Here is a 14,198-nt window from a genome sequence, read left to right as displayed (position 1 = left end):
TTTGATTTAAAAAAAGCAACACCAGCCAAAAACTAGAAGAAAATTCCATCCCTAAAGGTTGGAGGAAAGGCAACAGCCCGGCTTTTGTGAGGGACGAGGGTGAAGTCTGGGGCACCGCGTGGAGAGCGCAGCTCCCCTAGAGGCCTGACTCGCGGGCTGCCAGCTGGGCGGCTGCCTGGCTCAGTGCCCCGGGGCCACCTCTCCACTCCCTGAGCCTCTGGCAGCTGGGGTTCGAGCGTGCACTCCTGTCCTGGGAACTCCATCTGAGCGGTTCTGCGGGGACCCAGAGCAGAGCAGGTGGGAGGAACTGCCTCCAGGCCTGCAAGCCCAGCGCGGGATCCAGCTGCTGCAACCGAGGGAGACGCGCGTCCACGTGACTCCCCGACAACTCAGGGCTTGCGGTGAAGGGTTATTTATTAGAATCTCTCCCTGGCCTTGGACGCAGCCCTTCACGTCGTCGGTGTGTGCGGTTGTGCAATCCTCCAGCCCTATAAAGGCGGTGACCCTGCCGCCACTGGAGCCTCTGGAGCCTCTGGAGCCCGGCCTCCCCTGAGCCTCCCTCCCCGGGCCTCCGGCCGCCGGCGGCCACCATGAGGGTCTTCCACCTGCTGCTGCTGGCTCTCGGCTTGCTTCTCTCCCAGCTGGGCCCAGGTGAGCCGGGACCCTGCAGCGCCTGGGGCTGGAACTCGGGGACACGTCTGAGGTTGACCTTCTCTGCAACCCAAGCCCAAGGCAGCAGGAAGGCCTCTCCGGGGCTAAGCTGCCTGTCGGGGGCAGAGGGCACGGGGTGGTCTGACAGCGGGGTCCAGGCCATCCTGAGTGCAAGGAGTGCACCTGCCTGCCTAGAGCCTCCCTGGGCTAGTTCTCCCAGGAGCCTGAGGGCAGCTGAGCGGCAGGAGGGCCCTCCTGTCTCTCTCTCATCTTTCCCTCAGGGCTCCCTTCCCTCTGCCCTTGGCGGGGATGTGAGGTACCAGGCAGCCCCCACACCCCAAGCCCTGTCTCTGTCTTGGGATTCCAGAAAGTATCCTCTGTGAAGGGGACCCCTACTCCATCTGCAAGATGCCCCCTTACCCCCGAGAGGCACAGCATCCCAGCCAGCCCAGAGGTGCACCTCATCTCTTGCCAGGGCCCAGGGTGGGCCCTCCCAGGTGTTCTCCTGCAAGCAGGTGCCACCTGCCCTGCCCACAAGACCAGTTCCACCGGAGTCTTTGACTTACCCGTGTGTAGACACTCAGGGATCCACCTTCCTTCAGAAATCCGCTCACATCCTCCAGGGTGGCCCATTCCCCAGTGCACCGCAGGGGAGCTCTGTGTCAGGCCAGGGGATGCCAGTTCCTTGGGGTCAAAGCAGCAATGCCCCTGGTGTAAGAGAAGGTGAGCCCCTGCCTGCCAGAAGAATCAAGAACACAGTTTATCCCATCCCTGCCACTCACTCCCAGGTCATCTCCAGCCAGTCACCTCTTCTGGCTGTTAGTTTCCTCGTTGGCAGAGTGAGTGGGCTACGGCAGAGGGCTCTAAGAGCGTTAAGCTCTGGAATTCTCTGCAAGCCCCACTGTGCTTTCCTCCAAGGTAGCACGTCGTTGTGCAGTTAGTTGGGCCTCATTTACTCCAGGGGTTCCTCAGGGCTCCCCTTGGACAGCTGGGTTCCAAAGTATTCCAATACAGAACTTTAATGTTTCCAGTCGGGACCCTTAAGAGAGGCAGAGAATCCATGTAGTGTCCTGCTGTTATCATACTCATCTCACAGCACGTGAGTTCATAAACAGCCATGCAAAGTCTCTTACTGCAGCTCAGTTTACATTGAAAATGTTTGAAAGCCACTATATTAACATGAAGAGTTGTTTTCAGTCTGTGACATCTAAGTAGGATTACAAGCATCTCATCCAAAGCCTCGAAAAAGGGTGTTCCCGGGGACATGCAGGAGGAACTGCGCTTACTAATCACTCCTTCCAGAAATGGCAGCTGATCTGATGGTGTGCCCAGCGTAAACTGGACTGGCTTAGATACTGCCCTTGGATGACACGCAAACCCTGTCTGCACAGAAGCAGCAGCAAAGAGGGCCTCAGGATGGGGACCTTCAGGACTGCTCGCTGAGCCCAACTCTTCTTCTAGAAGGGGCGGAGTGGGGTCCTCCCCACCTCTGGGCTGGAGCTAGGGGTCCTGAGCAGCGGGGTCCGTGCAGGTGGAGCACCCCCTCTGAGCCCTGAGATGCTCACACCAGGAAAAGGGCTGCAGGGAAGGGTAAGCTCGACACCACGTTTTCTGGGGGATGCAAAACTTCTGGAGGAGAGGAAGAGCCCAGGTGTTTTCTGCGTCAGAACACACTGTGGTCCCCAGCCTGTGTCCCAGGGTCGAGGTGTCCTGCACTCAGCTGGGGTGTTTCCCCTCCTTGTGGTTGCGTGCTCGTTGCTGTGTGCTGGTTGTTGTGGCTGCTGCAGCTGCCCCTGCAATACCCGCCCTGCCAGCAGGCTGCCCCAATTCCAGAGGCCTGGGGCTAGTGCAGGGAGGGAGGCAGCACTACTCAGCCACCCTGAACCCCTACAGGGTCGGTTCACTCCTTTTCTGGAAGAGCCCTCAGACCGGGTCGTTTCACAGGTGGGGAATCGAGGCCCGTGAGGCCCTGAGGAACCAGCGCTTTGTGGTCACTGCAGGAGATCCTAAGACTTGGTGTTCTCTTGAACAGTCTTCCTCCCGGTCAGAGAAAAAGGCCTGTGTCGCCCACTGTTAGCTTACACGGATGGTCTTTGTGTGAACATGGAATAATGTCACAGTGGCAAGACCACCCAGGTTCCTGCAGAAGCTGGACGGGAGCCCAGCAGAGGTGCTGAGAAAGGCTGAGGCTGTGTCCTCGCTGTTCAAGGAGTATTGGGCGAAGAGCTGCTGCAGGCAGGCATTGCCCTGGGATGAGGGGACGTGTCAGGGAACAGCCCCGGAATCCATGGTCGCACATTTGAGAAGCAGAGCACAAGCAAACCGATTACAGAATTCCTTAGCTAATGACAGTTGTGCTGTGAAATGCTGTTAAGGGCACAGTGCTAGGGGAACACGTGACGATGAGAGCTGACGGGGCCTCGAGGAGCCAGGAAGGCTTTGTTGAGGATGCTGAGAAGTGAGGGAATGATGAAAGTCACTTTTGAGTTCATGGAATTTTCAAAATAATATTTCTTTTAACTCTCTCCCACTTAAAAGTCAGGATATGTCACACAAAAAAGTCAGATTTTTATCTTCTTTCCTTAAAAAAGTTTTAAAATTTTATCTAACTTTTAATTTTATATTGGAGTATACTTGATGAAAAATGTGTTATGTTCAAGTGTACAGCAACATAATTCAGTTGTACGTATACATGTATCTACTCTTTTTTCAAAATCTTTTCCAGTTTAGGTTGTTACATAATATTGAGCAGAGTTCCCTGTGCTATTCGGTAGGTCCTTTTGGTTGCGTTCTCCGTGGCTTCAGTCAAAGTCTGTCTCTGTGACTCCATGGAGTGTAGCTTGCCAGGCTCCTCTGTCCATGGTATTGTCCAGGCAAGAATACTAGAGTGGGTTGCCATGCCCTCCTCAGGAGATCTTCTTGACCCAGGGGTTGAACCCAAGTTTCCTGTGTCTCCTGTATTGCAAGCAGATCCTTTACCTGCTGAGCCACCAGGGAAGCCCTTTCAGTTATCCACATCAAATATAGCACTGTGTACATGTTATCTTCTCCTAAAGACACAACAGATGTGGCAGACTCCTGCATGGCAGCAGTGAGCTGCAGCTCAAGAGTGGCTTTGCCTCCACACAGGATGCATTCCTTAGGACACCGCAGACCCCACCAGTCCCTACTGCCTCACCTCAGCCCATTTCACAGAGCTGTGTTATCTGCCTGGCTGAGGTGGGAATCTGGATTTTCAGCCCCAGGTTAACTAAACCAGTGAAAGTGAAACTGGAGTCATCTTTGCCCGGGGGTGTTTTTGAAGAGCTCTGGTACCAAAGTTCTTTATCTCTTAGCCCAGAAAAGAATTCAATGACAGGCAAAGTGATAGAAGTGATTTATTAGAATACAACATTTGTGAGGTTTAAAAGTGGGCAGGCAATGGGGTGCTGCACCCCCAAAAACTTACAGCCTTCTTTTATAAGCAATGGAAAAGTGGGGAGGGGGAGAAGAACTTCTTTGACTTTCTTAAGTGGACATCATGCTTCCAACATTGCTCCTCCTCCAGATCGAGCAGGGGCATTTTCTCGTCTCTTCCTGGTCAAGCTAAGTCCACAAATTAGTTCTACTATGTGTGCAGAGAGCATGTCCTGGGGGTCATTGACTCACTGAGCTCACTGGGCAGATGTGGGTCTCATGCCACCGTTGTTTTACTGTTTTGAGCCATGCCTCGTGCCTCTGCTGCACAGTTTGGTTGCTAAGCAATCTGCTTGGTTTTGGGGTTAAGCAAACCTGCTCTCTCGAGTGATCACTAACTTACAGGGGTCTCCCATATTTTTCTGCTTGCAATCCCCTAGTGGGATTAACTATTTCATCACCTATTTTGTCTCTTCATCTGCCTCTGTCAAAACGAGAGAGGGCAAGGACAAACCATATGGAAGGAGAGCTGGGATCAAAGCCCAGGAGGTAGGCGAGCCGCTCAGTCGTGTCCGACTCTTTGTGACCCCATGGACTGTAGCCTGCCAGGCTCCTCCATCCATAGGATTTCCCAGGCAAGAATACTGGAGTAGGGTGCCATTTCCTTCTCCAGGGGATCTTCCCCAACCCAGGGATTGGACCCTGGTCTCCTGCATTGCAGGCAGACTCTTTACCACTGAGAAACCAGGGGGTCCCCTTGAAAGCCCAGACATCCAGATAAATTAAAAAAAAACAAACAAACACAGAGCTCTCACTCTTACTCTAGTCTTCCCAGCTCTGCTATGGGGAGGAAGACTCATTACCCCCATTTTGTGGCTTAATAACTTGGCTAAAGTCACATGATTGGTAACAGACAGAGCAGTGACTCTGTCAAACCCAGACCATCAGCTCCAACTCTGCAGGGCTGTCAAGGCACAAAGCATGCTGGGACCTGGGTGACGGGCTCAGGAGAGGAGCCAGGGATGTAGGGAAGCACAGGTCAATCAGGCCTGAGGCAGCAGGAGACCCCATCTGTGTTCAGGTGGGCCCCAGTGGCTTTCAAACCAGAGAGTCACAGAATCAAACATGGCTTCTTCTTCTTTGTAAGGATCTATTTCTTCATTTTGGCTGTGCTGGGTCTTCGTTGATGTGAGGACCTTCTCTAGCTATGCAGCGGGGGCTGCTCTTTGTTGTGTGTACAGGCTTCTTGTTGTAGTGGCTTCTCTTGGGGATGAGCACGGGCTTTCCGGAACATGGGCTTCAGCAGTTGCAGATCCCACGCTCTAGAGCACAGGCTCAGTAGTGTGGCACGTGGGGTTCAGTTGCTCTGAGGCATGTGGGATCTTCCTGGGCTGGGGATCAAACCCATGTCTCTTGCATTGCAAGGCAGATTCTTAACCACTGGACTGCCAGGGGTGCCCCAGACATGGCTCCTTTAAGTGATTGGTCTCCTGGGTGTGGAGGCTGGACAGAGGAGAGGCCCTGTCATCTGGAGTAGTTTTTTATATATTCTACATAGCAGCCCTGTCAGCTGTAAGCATGACAAATATCTTCCTTCACCTTGTGCCTTACTTTTTCACTCTCTGAATTTTCCACATTATTTTAAGGTGGTTAAGTGTGTCATATTTTTTCCTTTAGCGTTAGTACTTTGATGCCTTAAGAAATCTTTTTCTAGCCCAAAGGCATGAAGAGTGTTCAGTGTTGTCTTCTGAGGGCTTATTGATTTTCCTTTTACATCTAGGTTTATAATCATCTGGCAGTGATTTTTAATGTGCACGTATAGTGTGACTAAGGGTAAAGGGTTTATTTTTTCCATATGAATATTTAATAGTTCCAGAACCAAGCATGGAGAAGACCATTTTCCTCCACTGTTATGCTGAGGCACTGTTGTTCAACTTTCAGTATCTGCATGGATCTCCTTGGGCATCTTCTGCTATTCTGTTTGTATATTCGTCTGCCCTGTTCCGTTGGTATGTTTGTATCCTCACCATCTGGTCTAATTACAGTGGCTCTATGCTGCTGCTAAGTCACTTCAGTCGTGTCTGACTCTGTGCAACCCCATAGACGGCAGCCCACTAGGCTCCTCTGTCCCTGGATTCTCTAGGCAAGAATACTGGAGTGGGTTACCATTTCCTTCTCCAATGCATGAAAGTTGAAAGTGAAGTCGTTCAGTCGTGCCCGACTCTTCGCTACCCCGTGGACTGCAGCCTAACCAGGCTCTTCCATCTATGGGATTTTCCAGGCAAGAGTACTGGAGTGGGTTGCCATTGTGCTCTATAATTAGTCTCAAAATCCAGTAAAGCAAGTTCTCCTGCCTTTTTTGCTAGGACTGCCTTAGCTATTCTTGGTCCTTTGAATTGCCACAAAAATTTTAGAATCAGCTCTTCAAGTTTCACTGCAAGAATCTCCTGGGATTTTCATGGTTTTGGGCTAGCACCGCAGCTTGCTGCTGCTGCTGCTAAGTTGCTTCAGTCGTGTCCCACTCTGTGGGACCCCATAGAACGCAGCCCACCAGGCTCCCTCGTCCCTGGGATTCTCCAGGCAAGAATACTGGAGTGGGTTGCCATTTCCTCTCCAATGCATGAAAGTGAAAATTGAAAGTGAAGTCGCTTAATTGGGGGAAAATTAAAAGTTTAAAAATAATTAATCCTCCAATGCTTAAGCATAGTATTTCTACTTATTTAGGGCCTCTTTAAATTACAAAAAAAAATACTATATTCTTTACAGATAGAGATATTGCACATTATTTTTTAGATTTGTAACCAGGCATGTTTTATGCTCTTCTATAAGGTGTTTTTATTTCTTTCTTTTTTTTTTTCCTATTGATTGCAGAAGTAAAATTCTTTTTTTCCTTTTTGTATATGATCTCATGGACAGCAAATTTGTTAAGCTTTCCTTTTAATTCCTTTTAGACTGCCTACATATAATCATAATATCTGCAAATAGAGACAGTTTTTTTTCTGCTTTCCAACGCTTCTACCTTTGGTTTCTTTCTTTCTTATCTTATTCCCCTAACTAGTGCCTCAAGTACAATGTGGAATGATAATGACTAGCAGTTACACTCGTCTGATTGCCGTCTCATGGAATGTTTCAGTGCTTGACCATTAAGTGTACAGGGTGCTGTAGGCTTCTGTAAGTACTCTTTATCAGGTTAAGGAAGTTTACTCCAGTTCCTTATTTGGTAGGAGTTCTTTCTTTCTTTTTTTCAATCATGAATCAATGTTGAATTTTTTCCAATATTTTCCTGCACCTTTTAACATAATATAACCATTGACTGATTAGATAATGAGAACATTTAATCTCTATTCCTCTGTCAGTTAGTTAGGAAAAAGTGATACATTTCTTGGAGAATTAAGTGCAGCCATAATGGGATGGACATGTACACACTGCTATATATAAAATGGTTTATATAAAATGGTATATATAAGTACTATACGTCCAACAAGGACGTATTGTATAGCACATGGAACTCTGCCCAATGTTACACGCCAGCCTGGATGGGAGGAGCATTTGGGGGAGAATGGATACATGTACATGTATGGGTGTGTTCCTTTGCTGTCCGCCTGAAATTATCACAACATTGTTAATCAGCTATACTCCAATATAAAATAAAAAGTGTAAATTTAAAAAAAGTAACCATAAAAGTGCTATTTCCCCACCAAAAGAAAGATGACCAGCCTCAGAATCTTGAAAATGATTGAGATCACATAATCTAGTCTCCTTAATTTTAAATTTGAGAACTGGGGTTCAGAATGTTTGAGTGCTTTGCTAAAAATCACACAGACTCATTCTAGAATAAGGAACGTAACCAAAGCACTCTGATGAGATATGTTGCTATTCCTTTTGGCCCTATAATGTACTGAATCTTCAAAGATAATGCCAAAAAATGAGGGCTCACTAAGGGTGGAGACACCATAACCCACCAGCATTGAGGGGGCTCTTCAGATGCCATGTTTCACGAGCAGCTCCACAGGTCATCTTGGTGTAAAGCTCTTGCAAGGGAAACCCCTGTGATGTGCTTTGCAAAGGGCTGTCTGTCCTACTTTCCCCTGAAATCCCTGTGGCCACAAGCCAGGAGTCTGACATGGTTGTTTTTCCCTTCTCTCAGGTGCCAGCCAGCTTACGGCTCTCGGCCAGCAGTCTGACAGCTACATATGTGCCAGGAAAGGGGGGACCTGCAACCTATCGCCCTGCCCCCTCTACAACAGGATCGAAGGCACCTGCTACAGGGGCAAAGCCAAGTGCTGCATCCGTTGACTCTGAGCTGGGAGCGAATGGCAGAGGGCACTCAGGAGCCACGTGGAGTATTTGTAACCATTGTTTTAATAAAAGGATTTTGTGAGGCGGACATCCTTGAGACTAGAATGAGTCTTGTATCTCCTTTTGGAAGAGATTAAGAAAGTTTGAAGTTTGAAAGGGCAGACAGGCCAGGCTGCAAAGCCCACCGAGTATGGGACTGGGGGATGTTGATGAGGCCATGAGCCGTGCCACCTCCACTCTGCTTCATCACCAGATCTACAGGTGAGCAATGCAGGGGGTCCAGGTGAGACCGAGAGCACATGATAAATGACAGAGCCTCAGGCCCCCTCATTCGTAGCAGAAGCTCATCCCAGACCCAGTGATCTCAGCAGCCTGTCCATCTGCTGAGCCCAGAACTGCTGCCCCTGCTCCTCCCTGGGCTGGGACAGTGGGCTGTGGGTTGGTTAACCTTAGCATTTGAGAACTTTCATTAGGACCATAAACCTATCCCGAGTAAGGAGGCCTAATAGCTGGTTCCTGGAGGACCATTTCTAACTCAGGCACCGTCACATGATCTACTTACACATCACTCACAGAAGCATTCTCCAGGACCACTGCCCCTGCCTTTTGTCATCTCTGCACCACGAGGCCTGTAGACACCCACTGCTGGGAGAAAGAGGGTTGCCTTCCCTTTACTCCAATAAATTTCTTACAACTCCTGATGATACACTCACTGTCCTCTCCTTCATCTGGCAAGAACAAGTCCACATTCCACTTTGATCAGTCACAAGCACACATAAAAATCAAGCAGTATAAAAATGTGGGGGAATTCCCTGGTGGTGCAGTGGTTAGGGGAGTGGGTAGTATCAACTAAGTCCTTGTGGTTTATGAGACAACAGATGGTGTTTAAAGTTGATAAGTGAAAATAAGAGGGGTAAGCATGTCATTCAGAGAAGGAGCAGAGGTGAATGTGAAAAACATTGAAAGGCAGTGGCTTCCTGTTAAGTACTTTTGAAGAATTTTGTTTAAACAAAATACATGTATATTTGTGTAAAATGTATGCAGAGTTTGCATGGAGAACATATATTTTGAAGATGCAAAACATGACTGTTGTCCAGTGGAAAAGCCAAAGTCATCTGAACACGCCATGACCAGTGCCCCTCCTCAGGCAGTATCTACGAGATTTGCATCTGAGTTGTTTCCTGCACTGACATTTTGCCGAAGAATGGCCTGTTCCTAGGAGGTATGAGCTGAAGCATTTAGGGCTGGCTGAAATGTCACAAAGCTGGCAACTTCCTCTGTAATTGCTCAAAGCAAATTAAATTTGCAAAGCGATTACAACTGGTGGATCCAGAGGGAGGATATACGGATACGCACTGTACTAATCTTGCCTGTGTGTCCATCTGAAGCTTCTCAAGATGAAAGTCAGGTTGGGGGGAGGATGAGAAACATCATCAGAACCAAGAGTTTTGACGTAAGAAATGATTCATATAAAATTAAAAGGTTATATTAAAATCCTATAGCCTTAAATTTGAATTGGATGTATTAGTATAAAATCCGGACTTTTCCCCTCTTAACAAGTGTATATCTCTCAGCCCCACCCCTACAAATGCAGAGACAGTGAAGTAGCAATGAGCACCCCTAGCACACAGGCCATGGGTCGTTACCTTTGCCACTAGAAAGAACCACAATGTCTAATAGAAGTGGCAGGTTCCAAGTATGGAGCATGAGATGGACAAGATGAGTCTGGTGTCTCATTGTGCTAGATAGTAGAGAAGCTACAAAAGGCTGGTGAATGTCCAGAGAACACTGGCTCCAATCTGAGAGGGACTCCCTAGGCTAGGATGGAGCAGAGAATTATGACTATAACTGATTAAATATATAATATATAAACACATTAAATACACAAAAATATAACAGTAAATTATATTTTAAACACCAAATATAGAAAAATCCACGAGGTCGTACTGATGCTTAAAAAACAATACTATTTACACTTGGAGTTTGTTAAGGTGCCAACTTATCACTCTGGAAACTGGTATATAAGAGAAAAGATTAAGCATTTATTCTGCCCTTCTTGTAGAAACTGTATTTTAGGGTAAACAACCATTCAGTTCAGTTCAGTCACTCAGTCGTGTCTGACTCTTTGTGACTCCATGAACCACAGCATGCCAGACCTCCTGTCCATCACCAACTCCCAGAGTTTACCCAAACTCATGTCCATTGAGTCGGTGATGCCATCCAACCATCTCATCCTCTGTCGTCCCCTTCTCCTCCTGCCCGCAATCTTTCCCAACATCAGGGTCTTTTCAAATGAGTCAGCTCTTTGCATCAGGTGGCCAAAATACTGGAGCTTCAGCTTCAACATCAGTCCTTCCAGTGAACATCCAGGACTGATTTCCCTTAGGATGGCCTGGTTGGATCTCCTTGCAATCCAAGTGACTCTCAAGAGTCTTCTCCAACACCACAGTTTTAAAGCATCAATTCTTCAGCACTCAGCTTTCTTTATAGTTCAACTCTCACATCCATACATCACCACTGGAAAAACCATAGCCTTGACTAGACGGACCTTTGTTGGCAAAGTAATGCCTCTGCTTTTTAATATGCTGTCTAGGTTGGTCATAACTTTCCTTCCAAGGAGTAAGCATCTTTTAATTTCATGGCTGCAGTCAAAAAACAACCATTATATGAGTGAAATATTTATAGAAAATTTCAGCTAATAAATGAAGAATGGATAATAGAATTGGAAAATCACCATTTTCACCCCTGAATGAAATCATAGAACTAAAACAATGTCATTGGATGGCTTTAAAACATGCACTGGAAAGCCTGGCAGGGAATTTGATGATAGAAAATTAAGGCTGAGACCAACTCAACTCAGTGATCAACCTTGTCCTCACTGTAAGCTTACAAGACTCTAAGTTCATGGACCTCCTACTGTGATTCAGAGAAGTGCACACCACCACCCAAGAAATATTCTGGCCAAAAGCATGTCCAATGAAAAAAAATGCACAACCTAAAAGTTGAGAATTATGTTTATTCGGCTGGTAGTTTTAGGGAGAGAGCCTCTCAGATAAAACTGTTGGAAAAGGAAATAGTGAACCCAGTATATATGCCAGGATATACAGGAATTTTTGCGATAACAACACGTAGTGAGAACAAAAGGTTACTGGTAATAAAAGAAAAACCGATATCTCCAGTTAAGGAATTTAGCACTTTTCTAGGTATGGGAAGATGCAAGAGTTTGGGCTCATTGAAATCATTCCTCGGCTCTCTGGGGCCAGGATCCTATGTTTTCTCATCCTGAGTTTCCTCAAGCTGCACCATCAGGGGTGGCTGCAGTCTGATGGCTACTAGATAGTGGATATTTCTTGTTTCCTTCCTGAGTTTCCTCCGGGTTCACCAGCAGTTGAACCTGAAACTAATCAAGTTTCTACATCCAACAATTTACAGGAAATGCAAAAGTTAGAGAAACAAGTAAAACAAGTGCTCAAGGAAGCAATAAGTCAAAGTCAGAACATGAGATGCTGCACAGGAAAAACAAACTATTTTTTGTTTACAAAAACAATGGCCTGAGGAGAAAGGATTAGAGAGAAAAGAGGCAAAACAACCAATGGATGGGCTTTGTTGGGATTCTGTAACAAAAAGCCAGTTACAAGAAAACATTTTTGAGAGGGCCAGATAAGCTTGAATATGGACTGGGTAATATCAGAGGCTTCTTATAGACTTGATTAAGGTACCAGCAATGTGGCAGTTATGTTGGAAGAGAAAGGGCCTCATCAGCTAAAGAAGCTCACTAAAGGGCTGAGCAGTGAAATGACAGGGCACCCTGGAGTTGCTTCAAAACCGTCTAGCAAAAAGAAAAAGAAAGGGAAAATGCTCTGTGGTGACCTCAGTAGGAAGGAAATCCAGGAAAGAAGGGATACATGTATTCATGTAGCTGATTCACTTTGCTGTACAGTAGAGACTGCTGCTGCTGCTAAGTCGCTTCAGTCATGTCCGACTCTGTGCGACCCGAGACGGCAGCCCATCAGGCTCCACCGTCCCTGGGATTCCCCAGGCAAGAACACTGGAGTGGGTTGCCATTTCCTTCTCCAATGCATGAAAGTGAAAAGTGAAAGTTAAGTCGCTCAATCGTGTCCCACTCTTAGCGACCCCATGGACTGCAGCCTACCAGGCTCCTCCGCCCATGAGATTTTCCAGTCAAGAGTACTGGAGTGGGGTGCCATCACCTTCTCCAACAGTAGAGACTAACACCTGGAAAATCCCATGGACGGAAGAGCCTGGTAGGCTGCAGTCTATGGGGTCGCTCAGAGTCAGACACGACTGAGCGACTTCACTTTCACTTTCATGCACTGGAGAAGGAAATGGCAACCCACTCCAGTGCTCTTGCCTGGAGAATCCCAGGGACGGGGGAGCCTGGTGGGCTGCCATCTCAGGGGTCACACAGAGTGGGACACGACTGAAGCGACTTAGCAGCAACAGCAGCAGAGACTAACACAACGTTGTAAAGCCACTACAGTCCAATTAAAAAATAAATGAATACATAAATGAAAATTAAAGAGTAAACACTTCCCATTTCAGTCAAAAAAAGAAAGAAAAAGAAGAGAGAAAGACATGACAAGTACAGAAGTGAAAAATTTGTAAAATGTTGAGAAATACCAAAGCTAGGAAATAGGAATATTGGGATTCCATATGTTTGTGTGTATTTGAAGCCCCTTCAGCCGCAGGGTCACCTCCGCCCCCCAGCCCTGTCCCTCAGGTGCCATCGCGTGAGGAGGACGCCCGGAGCCCCAGGCACCCCCAGGTCCGTCCAGGAGGGAGCAGGTCCGAGCGCGCCCATCTCACAGGAGCGGAGCACAGGTCTGCTCGCAGAGCCTGCTCCCCAGAGCCAAGTCGTCCCTGTGGGTTTGGATGTGAGTCCTCTCCTGCTCTCTGCTCTTCCCAGTGAACAGCCAGGCTCCACTGCACCAAGAAAAGGACGTGGGGAGCTGAGGGCTGCCGGGTAGCCCGCAGTGTGTGGGCCCCGCGTCCGGGGCGTCTGCCCGACCCCGCGGCTCTGCGCGCACCCTGTCCGGTCCCCGCCGTGTACAGCGCCCGCCTCTCGCACTTTTCAAAAGAGGACCGCAGATCTCAAGTTCCGCCTGGCGCTCGCTCCGCCCTGTCAGTGAGCACCTGCGTCTCTCCGTTAACAGTCCGTTTGTCCAGGCTCTTTGCAGACTCGCGTTCAAGAGAAGTCCGGTCCCGCCTGACGCCCGGAACGTGGACCACCCGGTCCCTTCTCCGGCGCCACCTCGTGGCGCGCACGGCAGGGCGGGCTCCAGGGCCGCCGGCACCTTCCGGCACAGGACCTTCTCAGTAGTCAAAGCCAGCGCTCTGACTGTTCGAGTCTCCGTTTTCCAACTTGCAAAAACCTCTTGTTCAGGACCTCGAGGAAACGTATTTCAGACGACTGAGGGACTTGATGGATTCCCAGATGTCAGGTCTGAAGGCCACAGACTTGTCTGGACCGCGGTTGTGCAGTCAGGGACGTCTCGCCGGGTCTGTTCTGCTCCAGCCTCCGGGGGTGTGATCGTGGGCCGCGTTTTTGTTGAACAAGAGGAGATCCGAGCCTCCCTTCGTGGTGGCCCCGCAGGACAAGGGCTGAGTCCCCTGGAACAAGGGCTGAGGGCTGGGGCTGCTCCGGGCGGGACCGTCTGCCTCTCTGGACAGAGCTGCGTTCAGAGATTAGACAGAGCAGCAGAAATGTGGTATCCTGGTGGGAAGCCGCTCTCCCGCTGGCCCTTGGCAGCCCGTCACAGGGAGGAGTGAGATGCTGTAGGAGAAGCAACAGGGCCTGTGGTTCGCAGCCTTAGGCAACTGGAGCCCACGAT

General features: G+C 48.6%; 1 long non-coding RNA gene across 1 annotated transcript; it reads left to right on the top strand.

Annotated features, from left to right (window-relative positions):
- The first annotated feature begins 360 nt into the window (after positions 1-360).
- Positions 361-8,451, top strand: LOC113889151. The gene is made up of 2 exons (XR_003510161.1): positions 361-651; positions 8,195-8,451. It is a non-coding gene; the product is annotated as an uncharacterized LOC113889151 (long non-coding RNA).
- Positions 8,452-14,198: the final 5,747 nt, after the last annotated feature.

The sequence above is a fragment of the Bos indicus x Bos taurus genome, unplaced genomic scaffold (assembly GCF_003369695.1).
Source record: "Bos indicus x Bos taurus breed Angus x Brahman F1 hybrid unplaced genomic scaffold, Bos_hybrid_MaternalHap_v2.0 tig00003671_arrow_arrow_obj, whole genome shotgun sequence".
Classification (NCBI taxonomy): Eukaryota; Metazoa; Chordata; class Mammalia; order Artiodactyla; family Bovidae; genus Bos; species Bos indicus x Bos taurus.
The sequence above is the reverse complement of the archived record's forward strand: the minus strand, read 5'-3'. Positions and strand labels throughout refer to the sequence as shown.